The 23442-nt window shown below is 36.6% G+C and overlaps 1 protein-coding gene across 8 annotated transcripts in view; it reads right to left on the bottom strand.

Annotated features, from left to right (window-relative positions):
* Positions 1–23442, bottom strand: part of NLGN4Y (neuroligin 4 Y-linked) — a 285691-nt gene that overhangs the window by 145696 nt on the left and 116553 nt on the right.

Below are 23442 nucleotides of genomic sequence, written 5' to 3'. Positions count from 1 at the left end.
ATTGAAAAGGAAAATAAAGTGATGAAAGAGAATTCAGAAACAATATGTTTGCAAGAAATCCAGAAAAGAGAAAGATGCTACCTAGTAAAAGAAAAAAAAAATGAATGTAACACAAAAACTTGAAATTGGTTACATTTGGATTTCAAAAAAATGAGATAGGGAAATGCAAAATGCATATAAACATAAAGATGTCAAGAAGAACAAATTCAGAATGTTACTATGTTACTTGTAAAAAATATTAGTTATACTGTGGATATGCAGTTGGGAGTTAAAAGGATGCTATTGCAAAAAATGCTAATGTGAGTTTTAAAAAAAGAGAAAATAAAATTATTAAAGGTATCTCCCACATTCTTAAAAGAAACGCATATGGCATATTTGACAGTACTTTGATTTGAACTTATTATAATTTAAATATATTTTTGAAATGTTACTGATACACTATGGTTAGATATTTTCATAAGGCAAGCAAAAACACATACAGCAAACATGGGAGGACTTTAATCAAACTATCAGAAAAATAACATTAATTGCATGCATTAGGAACTTGAAATTGCACAATCTCTAAAAGTTAGAAATGTCCCTAAATCACTAAGATTTACCACTACTCCATGTTTAAAGAACAACTACCCATTATTCAGTATTGTTTTCTTCTATTAACATCTACTACTTGCAATAAGTATTTAAGTCAGGACAAAATATTATAGACTATGTCCTCTGTGTTTACAATAGTTATTAAATATTACTTGAACGTTATAGAATTTGAATTTGTTATAGAAAATAAAAATTAAAGTCACCTACCTGATCACCTCAATAATATCTGCATAGGAAATTTAATATAGGCAAAATGCAGGAAGAGCCTTAAAGATAGCAAAAATTAGGCTATGCTCTTTGTGTACAGAGTGCCATTTTGCTTTTTATAGCTTCCAGGTTTAAAAGGTGTGAACATTTAATTTTGCTTGAATTACTTAAAAAATTGGCTCCATCGTTTCCTTTTCATAGACAGATGTAGCCCATGTGTGCATATCCCACTATTAATAGCTTTAATTGTGTCAATCAATTAAAACAGTCTTTGCCTTCCTATAGGGTTCTAGGGTAAGTGGATTAAGGCAGAGGGGAAATACTGTCATGTCCAATACTTGCGAGTGAAAGACACTTTCCCGTTCTACATCACTCAGAAGAGGTTAAACATATTTTGAAACCAAGGCTTGATATTGCTGTTTCCATACATCAAACAAAACTTAAATAACTTCCATTTCATAAGGCTTAATACCCTTTAAAATCAGAGTTGGGTGGGTGTGTGGGAGAGACAGCCTTGCTGATCCACTTTCTGTCTTTATAAGATTTGTCTTTTTCTAGGCATTTCATATAAATGAACTCATATAATATGTAGTCTTTTGTGTCTGGCTTCTTCTACTTTACATAACATTTTCAGTGTCCGTCCATATTGTACCATGCATCAATACTTTTTTAAGGCTAAATTATTTTCCATTGGATGGATATACCACGTGTTTTAAATCCATTCATTTTTAGTGACATTTGGTTTATTTCTACTTGTTGATTATTATTAATAATGCTGCTATGAAAAATTATCTGTGTACCTGTGTACCATTTTTTGCGTGGATATATATTTTCATCTTTCTGCATACATATCTAGGGCTGAAATTGCTGTTTCACAAGGCAAATTTATGTTTAATGTTTTTGTTTTAAGAAATTGACCAATTATTTTCCAAATTAGCTGTAATAGTTGGCATTCTCACCAATGGTGATAAAAACGGTCTCTATTTTTTCCGTTACCTAGCCAACACTTGCTGATATCTTTTTATATTTTTATGGTTTAAAAAAAGTACCCTTTCTTCCATTTTGATGTTATCTACTACAGAATAGTGTTTTTTTAAATTTTATTATTATTATACTTTAAGTTTTAGGGTACATGTGCACAACGTGCAGATTTGTTACATATGTGTACATGACCCATGTTGGTGTGCTGCACCCATTAACTCATCATTTAGCATTAGGTATATCTCCTAATGCTATCCCTACCCCCTCACCACCCCACAACAGTCCCTGGAGTGTCATGTTCCCCTTTTGTGTCCACGTGTTCTCATTGTTCATTTCCCTCCTATAAGTAAGAACATGCGGTGTTTGGTTTTTTGTCCTTGCGATAGTTTGCTGAGAATGATGGTTTCCAGTTTCATCCATGTCCCTACAAAGGACATGAACTCATCATTTTTAATGACCGCATAGTATTCCATGGTGTATATGTGCCACATTTTCTTAATCCAATCTATCATTGTTGGACCTTTAGGTTGGTTGGAAGTCTTTGCTATTGTGAATAGTGCCACTATAAACATACGTGAGCATGTGTCTTCACAGCAGCATGATTTATAATCCTTTGGGTATATACCCAGTAATGGGATGGCTGGGTCAAATGGTATTTCTAGTTCTAGATCCCTGAGGAATCGCCACACGGACTTCCACAATGGTTGAATTAGTTTATGGTCCCATCAACCGTGTAAAAGTGTTCCTATTTCTCCACATCCTCTCCAGCAGCTGTTTTTTCCTGACTTTTTAATGATCGCCATTCTAACTGGTGTGAGATGGTATCTCATTGTGGTTTTGATTTGCATTTCTCTGATGGCCAGCGATGATGAGCATTTTTTCATGTATTTTTTGGCTGCATAAATGTCTTCTTTTGAGAAGCGTCTGTTCATATCCTTTGCCCACTTTTTGATGGGGTTGTTTGTTTTTTCCTTGTAAATTTGTTTGAGTTCATTGTAGATCCTGGATATTAGCCCTTTGTCAGATGAGTAGGTTTCAAAATTTTTCTCCCTTTCTGTAGGTTGCCTGTTCACTCTGATAGAAGTTTCTTTGCTGTGCAGAAGCTCTTTAGTTTAATTAGATCCCATTTGTCAATTTTGGCTTTTGTTGCCATTGCTTATGGTGTTTTAGACATGAAGTCCTTGCCCATGCCTATGTCCTGAATGGTATTGCCTAGGTTTTCTTCTAGGGTTTTTATGGTTTTAGGTCTAACATTTAAGTCTTTAATCCATCTTGAATTAATTTTTGTATAAGGTGTAAGGAAGGGATCCAGTTTCAGCTTTCTACATATGGCTAGCCAGTTTTCCCAGCACCATTTATTAAATAGGGAATCCTCTCCCTGTTGCTTGTTTTTGTCAGGTTTGTCAAAGATCAGATAGTTGTAGATATGCGGGATTATTTCTGAGGGCTCTGTTCTGTTCCATTGGTCTATATCTCTGTTTTGGTACCAGTACCATGCTGTTTTGGTTACTGTAGCCGTGTAGTATAGTTTGAAGTCAGGTAGCCTGATGACTCCAGCTTTGTTGTTTGGCTTAGGATTGACTTGGTGATGTGGGATATCTTTTGGTTCCATATGAACTTTAAAGTAGTTTTTCCAATTCTATGGAGAAAGTCATTGGTAGCTTGATGGGGATGGCATTAAATCTATAAATTACCTTGGGCAGTATGGCCATTTTTCTTGATATTGACTCTTCCTACCCATGAGCATGGAATGTTCTTCCATTTGTTTGTATCCTCTTTTATTTCATTGAGCAGCGTTTTGTAGTTCTCCTTGAAGAGGTCCTTCACATCCCTTGTAAATTGGATTCCTAGGTATTTTATTCTCTTTGAAGCAATTGTGAATGGGAGTTCACTCATGATTTGGCTCTGTGTTTGTCTCTTATTGGTGTATAAGAATGCTTGTGATTTTTGTACATTGATTTTCTATCCTGAGACTTTGCTGAAGTTGCTTATCAGCTTGAGGAGATTTTGGGCTGAGAGGATGGGGTTTTCTAGTATACAATCATGTCATCTGCAAACAGGGACAATTTGACTTCCTCTTTTCCTAATTGAATACCCTTTATTTCCTTTTCCTGCCTGATTGCCCTGGCCCAAACTTCCAACACTATCTTGAATAGGAGTGGTGAGAGAGGGCATCCCTGTCTTATGCCAGTTTTTAAAAGGAATGCTTCCAGTTTTTGCCCATTCAGTATGATATTGGCTGTGGGTTTGTCATATATAGCTCTTATTGTTTTGAGATACCTCCCATCAATACCTTATTTATTGAGAGTTTTTAGCATGAAGGGTTGTTGAATTTTGTCAAAGGCCTTTTCTGCATCTATTGAGATAATCATGTGGTTTTTGTCTTTGGTTCTGTTTATATGCTGGATTACATTTATTGATTTGCATATGTTGAACCAGCCTTCCATCCCAAGGATGAAGCCCACTTGATCACGGTGGATAAGCTTTTTGATGTGCTGCTGGATTCGGTTTCCCAATATTTTATTGAGGATTTTTGCACTGATGTTCATCAGGGATATTGGTCTAAAATTCTCTTTTTTGGTTGTGTCTCTGCCAGGCTTTTGTATCAGGATGATGCTGGCCTCATAAAATGAGTTAGGGAGGATTCCCTCTATTTCTATTGATTGGAATAGTTTCAGAAGGAATGGTACAAGCTCCTCTTTGTACCTCTGGTAGAATTCGGCTGTGAAGAGCAGAACTGAAGGAAATAAAGACACAAAAATCCCTTCAAAAAATTAATGAATCCAGGAGCTGGTTTTTTGAAAAGATCAACAAAGTTGATAGACCGCTAAGAAGACTAATAAAGAAGAAAAGAGAGAAGAATCAAATAGACACAATAAAAAATGATGAAGGGGATATCACCACTGATCTCATAGAAATACAAACAACCATCAGAGAATACTATAAACACCTCACGCAAATAAAGTAGAAAATCTGGAAGAAATGGATACATTCCAAACCAGGAAGAATTTGAATCTCTGAATAGACAAATAACAGGCTCTGAAATTGAGGCAATCATCAATAGCTTACCAGCTAATATCTTTTGTTGTTGTTGTTGTTACAGCCATACTAATGGGTGTAAAATGGTGTCTCATTGTAGGGTTTTTTTTGTTTATTTGTTTTTAGTTTTTGAGATAGAGTCTCACTTTGTTAGCCAGGCTGGTGGGCAATGGTGTGATCTCGGCTCACTACAACCTCCATCCACCTCATGGGTTTAAGCAATTCTGGTGCCTCAGCCTCTCAAGTAGCTGGGACTACAGGACTTCACCACTACCTCTGGTTAATTTGTTTTTTTTTTCCAGACGGACTCTCCCTCTGTCGCCCAGTCTGGAGTGCAGTGGTGAGATCTCGACTCACTGCCAGCTCTGCCTCCCGGTTCACGCCATTCTCCTGCCTCAGCCTCCAGAGTAGCTGGGACTACAGGTGGCCGCCACCAAGCCTGGCTCATTTTTTTTTGTATTTTTAGTAGAGACAGGGTTTCACTGTATTAACCAGGATGGTCTCTATCTCCTGACCTCGTGATCCGCCTGCCTTGGCCTCCCAAAGTGCTGGGATTACAGGCGTGAGCCACTGAGCCTGGCCACCCCAGGTTAATTTTTGTATTTTGGTAGACATGGGGTCTTTCCCTATTGGCCAGGATGGTGTGGAACTCCTGGCCTCAAACAATCCACTCACTTTGGCCTCCCAATGTCTTGGGATTACAGGCAAAAGCCACCACACCTGACCTCATTGTAGTTTTAATTTAGCTAATGTCTAATAACAAAAAATGATATTAAGTATCTTCTCATGTATACTCTCTTTGGTGAAATGCCTAATAATATATTTTTGCCAATTAAAAAATAATTTGTATGTTATTACTGAATATTGTTTTGTTTTGTTTTACACATTTTATAGATAAAAGTCTTTTATAAGGAATATAGTTAGCCAATCTCCTCTCCCAGTTTATGGCTTGTCTTTTGGTTTTCTCAATGATACCTTTCAAAATGCAAAAGTTTTTTATTTTGATGACTTTCAACTGATCAATGCTTTTTGTTAAAGGATTATCCTTTAGAGGTTCAACTGATCAATTCTTTTAACTATTATACTATTATTTATGAAATCTTTCCCTATCCATGGCCCTGAAGCCATTGTCCTGTGTTGTTGATGTTTCCTAAAAGTTTAAGAGTTTTAATTCTTACATTTTCATCTGTCATTCATTTTGAGTAAATTTTTGGGTATAATAAGTGGTAAGAGTTGAAATCCATATTTTTACATATGAATAACCAATTGTCTCAGTACCATTTATTGAGAAGACTATCCTTGCCTCCTTTAATTGTTTTTGCAGCATTTAAAAAAATCTATTGACTATAAATTGAAGGATTTATTTCTAAACTCTTTATAATTGACTGTTGAACTACACAGGTCCGAACTGCGCTGTGCAGATCTACCTTTTTCTTCCACCTCTACCACCCGTCCCTGAAACAGAAAGACCAACCTCTCCTCTCCTTCCTCCTCCTCAGCCTACTAAATATGAAGATGAGGATGAGGACCTTCAAAAAGATCCACTTCTCTTTAATGAGGAGTAAATGTATTTTCTCTTCTTTATGATTTTCTTAATAGCATTTTCTTTTCTCTAACTTAGTTTATTTGGAGAATACAGCATATTGTATATGTAACATACAAAAGATGCATTAATTAGCTGTTTATATTATTGATAAGTATTCCAGTCAACAGTAGGCTATTAGTTGTTAAGTATTGGGGGAGTAAAAAGTTAAAAGTGAATATTCGACTGTGCAGGGGTTCAAAAACTTGTGTTGTTCAAGGGCCAACTGTAATTAATTATATATCATTAGTCCAAACTTATACCCAAATGAGTTGCCTACTATCTCAATTACTATGGCTTTATAGTACCTTTATTTAAAAAAATATATATACTTTCAGTTCTGAGGTGCATGTGCAGAACGTGCAGGTTTGTTACATAGGTATACATATGCCATTGTCATTTGCTGCACTCTTCAGCCTGGCATCTACATTAGGTATTTCTCCTAATGCTATCTCTCTCCTACCCTCCCACTCCACGACAGGCCCAGGTGTGTGACTTTCCCCTCCCTGTGTCTATGTTTTCTCCTATTCAACTCCCACTTATGAGTGAGAACATGTGGTGTTTGGTTTTCTGTTCTCGTGTTAGTTTGCTGAGAATGATGGTTTCCAACTTCATCCATGTCCCTGCAAAGGACATCCTTTTTTATGGCTGCATAGTATTCTGCAATAGATAAGGGTCACATTTTCGTTATGCAGTTTATCATTGATGGGCATTTGGGTTGCTTACAAGTCATTGCTATTGTGAATATGCTACAATAAACTTACATAGGCATGTGTCTTTATAGTACAATAATTTATAATCCTTTGGGTATATACCCAAAGAGATTTGGGTAAATACCCAATGGGACTGCTAGGTCAAATGATATTTCCAGTTCCAGATCCTTGGAGGAATTGCCACACTGTCTTCCACAATGGTAGAACTAATTTACACTCCCACCAACAGTGTAAAAGCATTCCTATTTCTCCACATCCTCTCCAACATCTGTTGTTTTCTGAGTTTTTAATGATTGCCATTCTAAAGGGGCATAAGATGGTATCTCATTGTGGTTTTGATTTGCATTTCTCTAATGACCACTGATGATGAGCTTTATTTCATATGTTTGTTGGCTGCATAAATGTCTTCTTTTGAGAATTATCTGTTCATATCCTTCACCCACTTTTTGATGTGCTTGTATGTTTTTTTATTGTAAATCTGTTTAAGTTCTTTGTAGATTCTGGATATTAGTCCTTTGTCAGTTGGATAAGTTGCAAACTTTTTCTTCCATTCTGTAGATTGCCTGTTCACTCTGATGCTAGTTTCTTTTGTGTGCAGAAGATCTTTAGTTTAATAGGATCCCATTTGTCTGTTTTGGCTTTTGTTGCCAATGCTTTAGGTGTTCTAGTCATGAAGCATTTGCCCATGCCTATGTCCTAAATGGTATTGCTTTGGTTTTCTTCTAGGATTTTTATGGTTTTAGGTCTTAAGTTTAAGTGTTTAATCCATCTTGAATTAATTTTTGTATATGGTGTATGGAAGGGGTCCAGTTTCAGCTTTCTGCATGTGGTAAATGAAAGCCCTTCAACTTTCTTCCCTTTTTCCAACGTCTTTTTTCCTGTTATAGGTCCTTTGACTTTCCATGCAAATTTCCAAATCAGCTTGTTAGTTGCAACAAAAACTACTGCTGAGATTTTAATAGAAATTACTTGCCAAATCCCAATTGTAAATTAATCTTGTTTAGCAGAGCCTGACTCTAGAAACAGAAAGGCAGAAATTAGATACTGTCTTTCCTATGTATAATTTTTTAATCCTTTCTTTCTTTTTTGATACACTTGTGCTCTATTTGTCCATGTAATTACAACTAACTAAATGTCTTTAAAACAAAAAAAGTCATCTTGATTATCTACTTTGGACACAACCATGGTCTATGTAAATGCAGGTAATAGATGGTTCAGGAAAAACAATTTGGCTAGTGTTTATTCAAGAATAAACCCAGCTTGTGGCTTGGACACACACATGCAAAGAAGCCCAAATAAAACCTAAGCAGGCTGCGAGTTTCCTTTCTCTTCTCTATGTCTATCCTTCCTCAAAATTCATTTCATACAACAATTATCATCTCTGTAAAACTGCGGTGCAGAACTGGTTTTAAATGAGAAGATTTAAATACTCCAAACAAAAGTACAACCATTCTATTATTAAGATTTAAATATCATTTTATTTAAAAAAATCTCAATTTCCCTAATTCTGAAGAATATTCCAGCATTTTTTAACCTGTTCTTCTGATGTTCACATTTAGTGCTTTATCTATGTTATTTTCAAAGTCAGTCTTTTTAAAATAGTACTTTATGTTATGAATGTAAGAGAAACAGTCCATAAATAATTCGGAAAATGATATGCACTTGGTGGCTCATGCCTTAATCCCAACACTTTGGGAAGTTGAGGTAGGTGGAGCTCAGTAATTCCAGTCCAGACTGGCCAACATGATGAAGCCTCGTCTCTACAAAAGTCACAAAAAATTAGCCAGACATGGTGGTACATGCCTCTGGTCCCAGCTATTCAAGAGATTGAGATGGGAGGATCACTTGAACCTCACTGCAGTGAGCTGAGATCATGTGACTACACTCCAGCCTGGGTGACATAGCTAGACCTTATAACAAAAACTTGATACTGTTATCTTAAGTAGAGAAAGAGGCTTTTTTAGTGAACTACATTATTTTCCATACAGGGCAATTTGCCTATGGAAAGACGTAAGGAAATAAATGTTTTCTTGGCCATGATAGATGTGGATGTGATTGATTATTTTATCACTTGACCACAGAGGAATACAGGCTTAATCTTGTAATCCAATGCAGAAAGGCAACTGGGGAGAATTTACAATCCCCAGTTCTCTGCAGCTAGGAGGTGACTGGTCTATCTTCACAGACTGACCATGACACATGGGTTTATTTTCTCGTAAGCCCATTCCTTCTAAAAGTATTTATTGAACTTTTCGACTGGCTAAGAGAGGTAATGCCATGCAGTCCTGGCTAAAAGAGGTACATACATACCCGCACTGAAGAAGGAAATGAACATCAGAGACAGGCATGCACACAGATCATTCCAATGTGGCAGAAAAATGCATGCATGAATTTAGGATCCTCTGCTGTTTCCAGTAGGACAGTCTGGGGATAGAAGGGTGGCTAGTGAGGAAGAGGGTTAGGGCTGCTAAATATGCACAGAAGAGCAAGGACCAGTAATACATTTATGGGAGCAAAGAAAACAGGCTGCTCTGAGTGAAGGCATGGGTTGAAGGGGAAGGGCACAGAAGGGACAAGAGTAGCCCCAGAAAGATGAGAAGAACAGGTACACAACCTGGATACCTCCTTTTTCCTCCATACACTGAGAGAGCAGACTCTAGCTGGGGAAAATATTCCATGCATACATTTTGAAATCTATCTGAACCTCCACTTGAATAGTATTACCACCATGAAATTGAAAGATGGCTTTCAGAAGATTTTCAGATTGGATCATTTACTGAAGGGCTTCACCCAATGTATGTGCACTTCGAAAAACTGGTTTTTGACAGGAAAGTTCAATTTCTGAATTTGGAAGAATTGCCTTAGGTAACTTACGGCTTCTTTTCTTTTTCTGAAATAAGAACATTGGAACAGGACCAATAGAAATACGTATAATATGGGAGTGATTTCAGCTCACTGCAAGCTCCACTTCCTGGGTCCAAGAGATTCTCCTGCATCAGCCTCCTGAGTAGCTGGGATTCCAGGCATGCACTAGCATGCCCAACTAATTTTTGTATTTATAGTAGAGAAGGGGTTTCGCCATGTCGGCCAGGCTGATCTCAAACTCCTAACCTCAGGCGATCCACCTCTGGCAGCCTCCCAGCGTGCTTGGATTACAGGCATGAGCCACTGCACCTGCCTGGGAGGCTTACTTTATGGAGCTTTCGGTAAAGTGGATTCCCAGAAAGCAGCATTCAGATGGTTACTTCTTTTATTACAAACCTTGGCAGGTCAGTACCAATGTATCTTGTGTACTGAAGGTCATCCTTTTGTGATATGGGAAGAGATTTTGGTGACCAGGAAGGCTGAGAAAAGATAATGTCTGGAGGTCGAGTACCTGAAAGTTGGTTTCTTTAAAATAATCAGCTGAGTCATACTTTGAAAAATTTTTAAAACGGCCTCTGCCAGGTTGAAGACCTCAGTTCTAGGGCACGTAACTACTAGATAGATAATGTTGAATTACAGGGTGTAGTAGATTGACAGGCAAAAGGGGTCCCCAGTTCTACAATCTGTCCCATGAATGTGCTATTCCTCATACATAGAGATACAGTCTGTATTTTCACCCCTTGAATCTTGACTGGCTTTATGATTGTGTTTTTTCAAAAGAAAATAATATAATGATATGTTATTTCGAAGACTGGAACTGAAATCCCCTGTACATATTCTTAATCTCTTGAAACTCTACCACTGCCCTCTGAAAAATTCAGACTAGTGGATTGGAATACAATAGATGCCATAGAGAAGAATCCATTGGCCCCAACCTAGGCAAAATTACCTCCAGCAAATCCCCAACTACCTGAGAGAGCTCACCCCAAATCAACAATAAATACATATCAACGAGCACAGCCAAGACCAAAATAAATTTACAATTAACAATATTCATAGGTTGATAAGCAGTAGTAAGTGCTTATTGTTTTAAGGGCATGAATTTTACAGTGCTTTGTTATGCAGCAGTAGCTAACTGATACATAGGGTAGTACTAATTTTATCTTCAGTATATCCTGGTATATTTCTTTCCAAACAAGTTGTATTATGTTATATACCCACTAGCACGTAAGAAAATTCTGCATGCCTTATCCTCTTGCCAACACTTGTTATTATCAGACAATATATTTGCCACTTTGATGAGTATAAAATATTGACAGTTTATATTTCAATTTGCAAGTTCCTTGAAAATAGTGCACATGTGCATTTCTACATTTGTCATCTTGATCATTCTAAATTCCCTTCTTGAATAGCAAGCCAATTTTTGATTGACTGAACATCTGTTATTGGTTTGCAGGAAATCTTCACATTCATGGATACTGGCCTCTTTTTGAGGATGTAAAGGCAAATATTTAACAGTGCAAATCAGTGATGCATACTGTTTTAAGGGCTTTATGTATAATGAATTTGCATTTCATTTGTTTGATTTTTAGAGATGAAGTCTTACTCTGTCACACAGGCTGAAGAGCATTTTTAGCTCACTGCAGTTTCCAGCTCCTGGGCTCCAGTGATCCTTCCAACCTCAGCCTCCCAAGTAGCTGGGACCCCTACAGGTGTGTGCCACTGCACCCAGCTAATTTTTGTTTTTAATTTCTTGTAGAGAGAGGATCTCACTATTTTTCTCAGGCTAGTCTTGAACTGTTGGCCTCAAGTGATTCTGCTACCTTGGCCTCCCAAGGTGCTGCATTACAGGTGAAAGCCACTATGCCCAGCTCTGAATATATATTTTTCATAACTACCTGCTGAGATGTGTAACTAATATCATCTTATAGTGAGGAAAATTAGGTATGCAGAGATTAAATAATTTGCCCAAGTTTACACAGTTGAGTACTCGAGATATCTGGTCTGTTGCCTTTAACTATTTTATTGATTTTTAATTATATAAAGTAATTCATTAAAATGCATATGTATTATAATTTATCACTATTTTCTCCATAATGTCTGCTTTTTTAAAAAAGGATTATTTATGTAATCCAAAAACATAAAGACATTTTATTTGATTACTATTCTTCTAAAAGTTCAAAAATTTTATTTGTCATGTGAGTCATAACTCATCTAGAATTTATTTATCTGGATGGTATAGTATACAGGTTATTTGAATTATTTCTTTAGATAACACTCCCATTTTCAGCTACATAGGTATTATAGCTGTTCATGTACATGCCATGTTTTACATCTACCAGAGTCTGTTTCTGCCTACCTTGCTCTGTTCTGTTCTTTTTTTTTTTTTTTTTTTTTTTTTTTAAGATGGGAGTCTTGCTCTGTCACCCAGGCTGGAGTGAAGTGGTGCAGTCTCAGCTAACCAAAACCTCTGCCTTCCTGTTCAAGTGATTCTGCTGCCTCAGCTTCCCCAAGTATCTGGGATTACAGGCCTGCGCCACCATTCCTGGCTAATTTTTGTATTTTTAGTAGAGATGAAGTTTCACCACATTGGCCAGGCTGTTCTCAAACTCAGGACCTAAGGTGATACACCCACCTCAGCCTCCCAAAGTGCTGGGTTTAAAGGTGTGAGCCACAGTGCCTGGCTTCTGGTCTATTTGTCTATATACATAGGCTATCTTAATTTATTTGTTTGATAGATTGATTAGATAGAGATAGGTTGATAAATAGCTTAACTGAGATATAATTAGTGTATCATACACATCACTATGTCAAAGTATGCAATCCAGTGGTTTTTAATGTATTCATGGATCTGTGCAATAATCAACAATATCTAATGGCAGAAAGTTTTCATGATTCCCCATGCCCCCAAATATACTGTACCAATTAGTGGTCACTCTATATTTCCTCTTTCCCCCCAGCCCCTGGAAACTGCTCATTTATTTGTATCTTTCTGGATTTACTTATTTGGACATTCTGGATCGGGGAGGTGACACTGACACTATGTAGCTTTCACTGTAAGAGAACTTGAACATATCTACATGCAACTCTGACAAGTTTCCATGAAGAGTCCTCACTAGCCTGTTAGAGGATGATATTCCACATTAGCACTGACAAGCACCATATTGAGATAGTGCTTGGCCAGTGAGCACCCAACTGACCTGGAAGTTGACTGAAGGCTCAAGAGCCTCCCAGCTGAGCACAGCCCAGATTCCCAACCAAGAATCATAACCTACATAGAAGTTGTTTGAGATGCTTAGCTAAATAAAAATTGTTCGAGATGCCTAGCTTTGAGATGGTTCCTTATGTAGCAAAAGTCAACTAAAACACCACCGTGAACATGGCTTAACTCATTTCATCATCAGGTTGCCTTTAGGACTTTTGGGAATTCTGCTGTTCCCCCCTACTTGCAAAGCACATTTTCTCCTGTAAGACACATTTTTATTGATCAGCTTAAATTCCATTTCCTCAGAAAGGCATTCCCTGTTCATCCAACATTCTATTCCTAAATAAACTTGAGTTCCTCAATTATTCACTACAGTTGGTATTTTTCATCACCAAATGAATTGTAATATTTAACATGATACTTTGTTGAATTAGGTCTCTTTGCTAGATTGCTAGCAAAAAGAAAACAAAGGTGTTTCCTGTGACTTTCGACAACATATTTCCTAATTTGTAATAACTACCTAAACATCCAGAACATATAAGTTACATGGCACATAACTGTTGGATGAATCATATATTTTTGGCTGCAAGCCCACCTCTATTATAATAGTCACAGTCATACCAGCTGTGAAAAACAATGATAAATACAGCTCTCTATGTAGCATGTGTAACTAATTCTCCTCTCAAGTATGGAAATGCAATGTTGCATCTTCTTCTTTAATTTTGAGAATACGTATAAATTATAATTCATAACATGGTAATAAAATAATTTTGATTAGCATACAGTATATAATAATTCTGCTATTTAAAAAACTTGATAAAATGCATTTGTGATGACAGTAAAACCAAGGTCCAATTCTAATTTTCTACCAGATCAAAAATGCTTTATTATAATAATGGAAATAGGATAGGGTTAGGAAATAACTTAAAATAGTGTTAGGAAATAGGGTTAGGATTAGGAAAAACACTGAGAGAAACAGGTGAATAATAATTTTTCTTTGTTGCTTTGCTGGATTTAGCAAGAATTGACACTTTTTCAGGTAGGAATCAAAATGAATCTAAAGACTTTATGGCTTCCTAACATATTGCTGTGCTTACAATTAGAGTCCTAAACCATTGTCTAAGCTTCCATAAGCATTTTTTTTGGTTGCAAATTTTACTACTGAAATGTTTCTGTTCTCAGGAATGAAATACAAATCTTACTATATTTACATGAGCATCTCCCATTTTTTTTGAATTTTCAGCTGATAGGAAATATTATCTCTAAGGATCTGTGAGCTTGCGATTAAATCACAGTGTATTTAAAAATGAGAACTAACTTAATATTGTATTTTGCTAGGTATTTTAAATACATCTTATTAAGAAAAGTCATTTTGAAAAGAAAATTGACATTTATTTGCCCTAAGATATTTCTTGAAATGTTGTATTAAAAACCTAATACACCCATAGATGTTTATATGTGTTACACACACGCGCACACACACACACATCTATATATCTGTTGGCCTGCCTGGCCAACACGGTGAAACCCTATCTCTACTAAAAATACAAAAATTATACAGGCATGGGGGCATATGCCTGTAATCACAGCTAATTGGGAGACTAGGCTCAAGAATCCCTAGGACCTATGAGGTGGATGTTGCAGTGAGGCAAGGTTATGACAGTATACTATAGCCTGGATTACAGAGTGAGACTCCATCTAAAAAACAACAACAAAACAAACAAAAACCTAATAACTTCTACACACACACGCATATATAGACTGCTACAGAGATATATATATATAAAATATATATTATATATACATATATAATTGACTTCTAATTGCCCTAAGATACCTCTCAAAATGTTGTATTCAAAACCAAATAACTTTGAACAGATATATATATATATACACATGTGTATATGTATATATATGTGCCTATATATATACACATATATCTGATTGTGTATATATACACATACACATATATGTATATATATACACATCACACACAATGAATATATGTGTATATATATACACGTTACACACAATCAATCATACATATGTATATATATTTTAAAAAATGAGAATATCAACCTAGATTGTGAAATACCTATGTAGTTAGGGTAAGCAAAATATCGTCCTCATTACATCCTAAAAGACCTAAGGCCAAGAAACGTGAGATTCTTTCCTTTCTATGAGGAACTATTTCCACGAAGAACTTTCTGATGTAATGAGCATTTGAAAGAATCATGTTGGTGAAACCCTTTCTCTACTAAAAACACAAAAATTAGCTAGGTGTGATGCCACTTGCCTGTAATCCCGAGACATAGGAGGCCAAGGCAGAAGAACTGCTTGAACCAGGCAGGTGGAAGTTGCAGTGAGCCAAGATTACATCACTGCACTGCAGCCTGGGTGACAGAACAAGATTCCATCTCAAAACAAACAAATAAGCAAACAAACAAAAATAACATATACATAAATATTACTTATTACTCTCAATCCTTCTGATACCCTGGTAACATGTAAATGTTTTCTTGGATACAGCTGGCAATCCATAAATGTTAGTTCATATCATAGCTGGCACTGATATTTTCCATGATTTCTCAAACATTTACTACACTTTTCTGCCACTCAGATTTTTCTCATGAAGCATTCTCTTCCTTGATTCAGAGAATGTGATGTCTCTAAGCTTCCCCTCCAAAAATTTCCTCTCTAACTTTGTAAAACCTTTGAGCACTGAGAACAAGTTCCAGAATCTCTATGACATCTTCCTCAGTTCAATACTATACTGTACCATTTAATACTGTACTCATTGGAAGGAAGTCTTGTTGCATGAACATTTTGTATGTATCCCTGATGACACTGTGATTTGCATGTCAATTATTTGGCCATATAATCATGCTACTCAAGAAAAGGAGAGTGTGTTGACTATTCTATGACTCCAACCACTTATCACAGAAAGATCTTTCCCAGGAAGACACCAATGTAATCACTTGCATTATTCTTAAACAATGATGACTAGAGATTGTGTGTGTTTTATTTTTAAGCAAAATCTCATTTAAACTTAAAATTTAAGAAATTTTCAAGGCATCTTTATGGATATTATACGGTAGCATCTGCAAAGCCTCTCCAAGAATTAGAGAAAAAAGGTATAATGTTTTCATTTCCATTTGTCCATTGGTTTTAAATTAACTTGTAATTTTGGAAAGTTTTAGATTTGCAGAAAAATTGTGAAGATAGTAAAGAGAACTGCCATATGCTTGACACTCAGTTTCCCCTATAAATAACATTGACTTCAGTGTGACATATTTCTTATAATTAATGAACCAAGATGTAAACACTATAATTAACTAAAGCCTGCATTTTATTCAGACTCTCATAGTTTGTAGCTCATGTCTTTTTCTGTACTAGGATTCAATCTAGAATCCCATGTGACATTTTAGTCATCTTGTCTTCTTAGGTGTCTCTTGGCTATAACTGTTTCTCATGTTTTCCTTGTTTCTGATAAACTTGATGGTTTTGAGGAGTTTTTGTCAGGCATTTTATAGAGTATTGCACAACTGGGATGTGTTTAATGTCTACCGTGATTAAGCCAAGGTCTAATTATGAATTTTTGGGAAGGGAGAAAGAAAGTGCCCTCCTCCTCACATCCTATCAAGAAGGCATACAGTAAAAATAGTTTATCGCTGTGGATATTGCGTTTGATCTGTCTGAGTTATTGTATGTCAGGTTTCTCCACTATAAAGATACCCTTTGTTTACCCTTTCAATACCATACACTCTTTGGAAGGAAGTTATCATGTACGGTTAAACCTACAAAAAAGAGAGAAGAATCAAATAGACGCAACAAAAAATGATAAAGGGGATATCACCACCGATCCCACAGAAATACAACCTACCATCAGAGAATACTACAAACACCTATATGCAAATAAACTACAAAATCTAGAAGAAATGGATAAATTCCTTGACACATACACTCTCCCAAGACTAAACCAGGAAGAAGTTGAATCACTGAATAGACGAATAACAGGCTCTGAAATTGTGACAACAATCAATACCTTACCAACCAAAAAGAGTCCAGGATCAGATGGATTCACAGCCGCATTCTACCAGAGGTATAAGGAGGAACTGGTACTATTCCTTCTGAAACTATTCCAATCAATAGAAAAAGGGGGAATCCTCCCTAACTCATTTTATGAGGCCAGCATCATCCTGATACCAAAGCCAGGCAGAGACACAACCAAAAAAAGAAAATTTTAGACCAATATCCTTGATGAACATTGATGCAAAAATCGTCAATAAAATACTGGCAAACCGAATCCAGCAGCACATCAAAAAGCTTATCCACCATGATCAAGTGGGCTTCATCCCTGGGATGCAAGGCTGGTTCAACATATGCAAATCAATAAATGTAATCCAGCATATAAACAGAACCAAAGACAAAAACCACATGATTATCTCAATAGATGCAGACAAAGCCTCTGACAAAATTCAACAACGCTTCATGCTAAAAACTCTCAATAAATTAGGTATTGATGGGACATATCTCGAAATGACAAGAGCAATCTATGACAAACCCACAGCCAATATCATACTGAATGGGCAAAAACTGGAAGCATTCCCTTTGAAAACTGGCATAAGACAGGGATGCCCTCTCTCACCACTCGATTCAACATAGTGTTGGAAGTTCTGGCCAGGGCAATTAGGCAGGAGAAGGAAATAAAGAGCATTCAGTTAGGAAAAGAGGAAGCCAAATTGTCCCTGTTTGCAGATGACATGATTGTATGTCTAGAAAACCCCATCCTCTCAGCCCAAAATCTCCTTAAGCTGATAAGCAACTTCAGCAAAGTCACAGGATACAAAATCAATGTACAAAAATCACAAGCATTCTTATACAACAATAACACACAAACAGAGAGCCAAATCATGAGTGAACTCCCATTCACAATTGCTTCTAACAGAATAAAACACTTAGGAATCCAACTTACAAGGGATGTGAAGGACCTCTTCAAGGAGAACTACAAACCACTGCTCAATGAAATAAAAGAGGATACAAACAAATGGAAGAACATTCCATGCTCATGGGTAGGAAGAATCAATATCATGAAAATGGCCATACTGCCCAAGGTAATTTATAAATTCAATGCCATCCCCATCAAGCTACCAATGACTTTCTGCACAGAATTGGAAAAAACTACTTTAAAGTTCATATGGAACCAAAAAAGAGCCCGCATTGCCAAGTCAATCCTAATCCAAAAGAACAAAGCTGCAGGCATCATGCTACCTGACTTCAAACTATACTACAAGGCTACAGTAACCAAAACAGCATGGTACTGGTACCAAAACAGAGATATAGATCAATGGAACAGAACAGAGCCCTTAGAAATAATGCTGCATATCTACAACTATCTGATCTTTGAAAAACCTGAGAAAACAAGCAATGGGGAAAGGATTCCCTATTTAATAAATGGTGCTGGGAAAACTGGCTAGCCATATGTAGAAAGCTGAAACTGGATCCCTTCCTTACACCTTATACAAAAATTAATTCAAGATGGATTAAAGACTTAAACGTTAGACCTAAAACTATAAAAACCCTAGAAGAAAACCTAGGCATTACCATTCAGGACGTGGGCATGGGCAAGGACTTCATGTCTAAAACACCAAAAGCAATGGCAACAAAAGCCAAATTGACAAATGGATCTAATTAAACTACAGAGCTTCTGCACAGCAAAAGAAACTACCATCAGAGTGAACAGGCAACCTACAAAATGGGAGACAATTTTCGCAACCTACTCATCTGACAAAGGGCTAATATCCAGAATCTGCAATGAACTCAAACAAATTTACAAGAAAAAAACAAACAACCCCATCAAAAAGTGAGCCAAGGACATGAACAGACACTTCTCAAAAGAAGACATTTATGCAGCCAAAAAATACATGAAAAAATGCTCATCATCACTGGCCATCAGAGAAATGCAAATCAAAACCACAGTGAGATACCATCTCACACCAGTTAGAATGGCAATCATTAAAAAGTCAGGAAACAATAGGTGCTGGAGAGGATGTGGAGAAATAGGAACACTTTTACACTGTTAGTGGAACTGTAAACTAGTTCAACCCTTGTGGAAGTAAGTGTGGTGATTCCTCAGGGATCTAGAACTAGAAATACCATTTGACCCAGCCATCCCATTACTGGGTATATACCCAAAGGACTATAAATCATGCTGCTATAAAGACACAACACACCTATGTTTATTGCGGCACTATTCACAATAGCAAAGACTTGGAACCAACCCAAATGTCCAACAATGATAGACTGGATTAAGAAAATGTGTCATATATACACCATGGAACACTATGCAGCCATAAAAAATGATGAGTTCATGTCCTTCATAGGGACATGGATGAAGCTGGAAATCATCATTCTCAGTAAACTATCACAAGAACAAAAAACCAAACACCACATATTCTCACTCATAGGTGGGAATTGAACAATGAGAACACATGGACACAGGAAGGGGAACATCACATTCTGGGGACTGTTGTGGGGTGGGGGTAGGGGGGAGGGATAGCATTAGGAGATATACCTAATGCTAAATGATGAGTTAATGGGTGCAGCACAACAGCATGGCACATGTATACATATGTAACTATCCTGCACATTGTGCACATGTACCCTAAAACTTAAAGTATAGTAATAACAAAATAAAAAATAAAAATAAAAAAATAAAAAAAGAAACTTCTGCTACAACAACAACCACAACAACAACAACATCAAAATATTCAGGGTAGCAAAAAAGCATTTTCTTTGCAGGAGAATAACTTTAATGAAACAAGCTAGAGTCATGAATAAGTACATTGATAACCTGGCTTCATGTACATCATGATTAATGAGAAAACACTTATGTCCTAAAATGTAAAATATAATTTTGTTTTTCTGGTCTACCTTCCAGATAAAATAACTGCATGTTCAGTGCTTAAAAATTGAAAATGATCAGTCTCAAATTATTTCCTACAAGCTGTTACTGAGTGGGGACAAGGACTAAAATATTTCCTGTGCTCATTATTTGGACACAGAATAACCTAACAGAAGCCCAAACCTCAGCATTACACAATATACCCTTGTAACACATCTGCACACATAACACTTGGATCTAAAGTAAAAATGAGGATTTTAAAAAAGCTATCCCTCTTTTTTAAAGTTTGAAAGTTTAAGGCCAGGAGTTCAAAAACACCCTGGGCAAAGTTGTGAGACCTCATATCGACTAAAAACAAACACATAATCTATGCAGATAAACAACATCATATTAGATTTCAACCTGAAGTATAAAATAAATATCCATAAGACCATACTGATATATGTAAATGAGGGAGTAAATGAATGGCTGAGAATAAACACATCTCTTAAGTAAAATAATTTCAAGTAATTTCTGTAGATACTCTGCCCTCCAGGGTGGAATCACAGGTCCCCCTTTCTTAAGTGTAGGCTGCACAAAATGACATCTTTCCACAGAGTACAATATGGAGAGTGTGTGTCCAAGAAGAGTAACTTGATAGTGGGGAAATCTGGCCAACATCACCTCATCCATGGGATCGAGGTTAATATCAACTGCAACGTCGTGGTGCTAGTATGTGCCCTTGATACAAAGTACGGAAACTGGCACTACACCTCTGGTCTTCCTCTGCACCATCCATAGCCCCAGAATAACCATGAGTAGAACATCAGACAAATCCAAACAAAGGGACAGTCTACCAATCCCCTGCTTCGTCCTCCTTAAGCTCTTAAGGCCATGAAAGACAAAACAAGAAGGAGAAATCATCACAATCAAGAGGAGCCCAAGGAGACATGACTGCTAAATATAATGTGGGATCTGGGGTGGGGTTTGAGGAAAGAAAAAAGACAGAACGAAAATACCAAGGAAATCTGAAGAATGGGTGGGCTTTAGTTAAAAAAATATATATACATATTGTCTCATTAATAGTGTCAAATGTATAATGATGTTTAAGATATTTATAGAAGGGAAATTCAAGGGTGGGGTATAAGGAAAATCCTTTATACAATCGTCGCAAATTTAGCAGAAATCTAAAATTAAATAAAAGTTTATTTAAAAAACTATTATAGGTAATATTTTTTCAAAAGAATAATTTACCTATGTGTATTTAATTTTTAATTCAGATCATGTGTTAAAAGAAAAATATAAACATAGAAAGCAGTGATGCTGGTATTTATCAAGAAAACCTATAGTTCAAGTTTTTGAACTTACTAGGTGTTTCAGAAGGACAAGAAACTGTAAAAAATTACAACATTGCAATAAATCTGAAATCCTGAGACTATAAAAAAGGCCTAGAATTATAACATCCTAAGAGTTCTTTGCAATGTCTTCGTTTGGAGTGAATATTAACAGTCAATCCAAGTGGGAATATGCTTGTTTCCAAAAAAAAAACCATAATACACAATTAGTGGATGGACTTATCCATCCATATCTGAGTGACTGTAGTTTGAAAAATTAGATCTACTTCTGTTTTACTGGTTTTTTGTTGTTGTTGTTGTTGTTTGTGTGTAATGGAGTCGTACTCTGTTGCCGCAGGCTTGAAGTGCTTTGCTGTGATCTCGGGGCACTGCAAACTCTGACCCCTAGGTTCAAGCAATTCTCCTGCCTCAACCTCTGAAGCAGCTGGGACTACAGGCCCGCACCACCACGCCCAGCTAATTTTTATGTTTTTAGTAGAGACAGGTTTCATCATGTTGGCCAGGCTGGTACCAAACTCTTGCCCTCAAGTAATCTGCCCAGCTAGGCATCTCAAAGTGCTGGGTTTAGAAGCGTGAGCCAGCGAGCCCAGCCTACTTCTGTTAAACCAGTGACTCTTAAAAGTTTTTCAACGTTTGTATATTCTCTGGGTTTCTGCCACTCCATGACAGAATTATAGATTTAAATCCTCAGAGACTTTAAGTGGCTTTAGGCAAAAAAGCATGTGAGAGGGAAAAGACTTAGTAGGATATTAGTCACTTTATTTACATAGTTTATTTTATATTTATGAAATTTACTGGACAAACTCCAAGGTTGGGTTGTTGTTTATAAGACAAAAGTCATACTTATTGTGACATTGCCTTGTAAGCCACATCCTACAATTTTCCCTGGCATACGAAATCAGTGATATAACTTAAAGCTCTAATTTAATGACCATGTTGATCAGGCTGGTCTCAAACTCTTGACCTCAGGTGATCTGCCCACCTCAGCCCCCCATAGTGCCAGGATTACAGGCATGAGCCACCGTGCCCAGCTGAGGGTGGGCTTTTGATTGGCCATTGGATACTCATTATCTTCCAAGATAGCTACTGTCCTCAACAAAATAAAAAAAAAAAAAACTCCCAAGAAACACTTTAGAGCCAGTCAAAAAGCAAAGCACTTAAACAAATGTAACATCCTATACAAAATAACAACAACTATCAAATGACCCAAGCAAACAACCTGGGATTCAAAATAAGTAGATTAAATATCCCTCCAATGCACAGAGAGACAATGATAGAGATATAAAGTTGGAACAAAGGGTTTCAAAGGAAGTCACATGAGCAACTGCGGAGGAGAAATGAAATTGTTGAAATGGAGAGCACAAAGAACAGGCTGAAATGGAAAGATACCTACAAACAATGCATATAGGAGCCAAAAGACAGAGACACACTTTCCCAAAATGGATCCGGGATGAAAAATTGGGGAAAAACATCCTCCAAATGCTGAAGTATGGAAGATGGAAATAGAAGTGTTGCCAGTCCTGTTAAAAAAAGACCCAGAAAGAGAACAAAGAGAAAAAGGCTAGCAAGAACTACATTAGGCAGAAAGGCTGAGAATTTCCCAGGATGAGACGAAAAAAATGGCTTAAAATGGAAAGTTCTCATAGAGTAAGGAAAAGGTTGATTTAAAACAGAACAAAGCAAAACCAAATTCTGATTTTTGAGTACCTCAAATATAAACAAAATATGTCTAATTCTTCCAATGAGAAAAAGCAGGTGATGTGCAATGGAATGAAAATCAGGGTAACCACAAAGCAATGTAGTATACAAAAAGCAGTGGCTTCTCATCCCCAGCAAGTGCAGGGGAAAAAAGATCAGCCTAGGTTTTAAGTCCAGCGAAACTATTATTTAAATGATAGCTTAAATCCAAATCCACTTAATTCTTAGAAATCTTGAAACAATGTATTTCTGAAAGGAAGGAGAGAAATAAACCCAGAATACAGCAGTATAATACAGGTAATGACAAGACGTTACTCCAAAGA

The sequence above is a fragment of the Pongo abelii genome, chromosome Y, assembly GCF_028885655.2.
Source record: "Pongo abelii isolate AG06213 chromosome Y, NHGRI_mPonAbe1-v2.0_pri, whole genome shotgun sequence".
Lineage (NCBI taxonomy): Eukaryota > Metazoa > Chordata > Mammalia > Primates > Hominidae > Pongo > Pongo abelii.
Note: the sequence above shows the minus strand (reverse complement) of the source record. Positions and strands in the feature narration are given on the sequence as shown.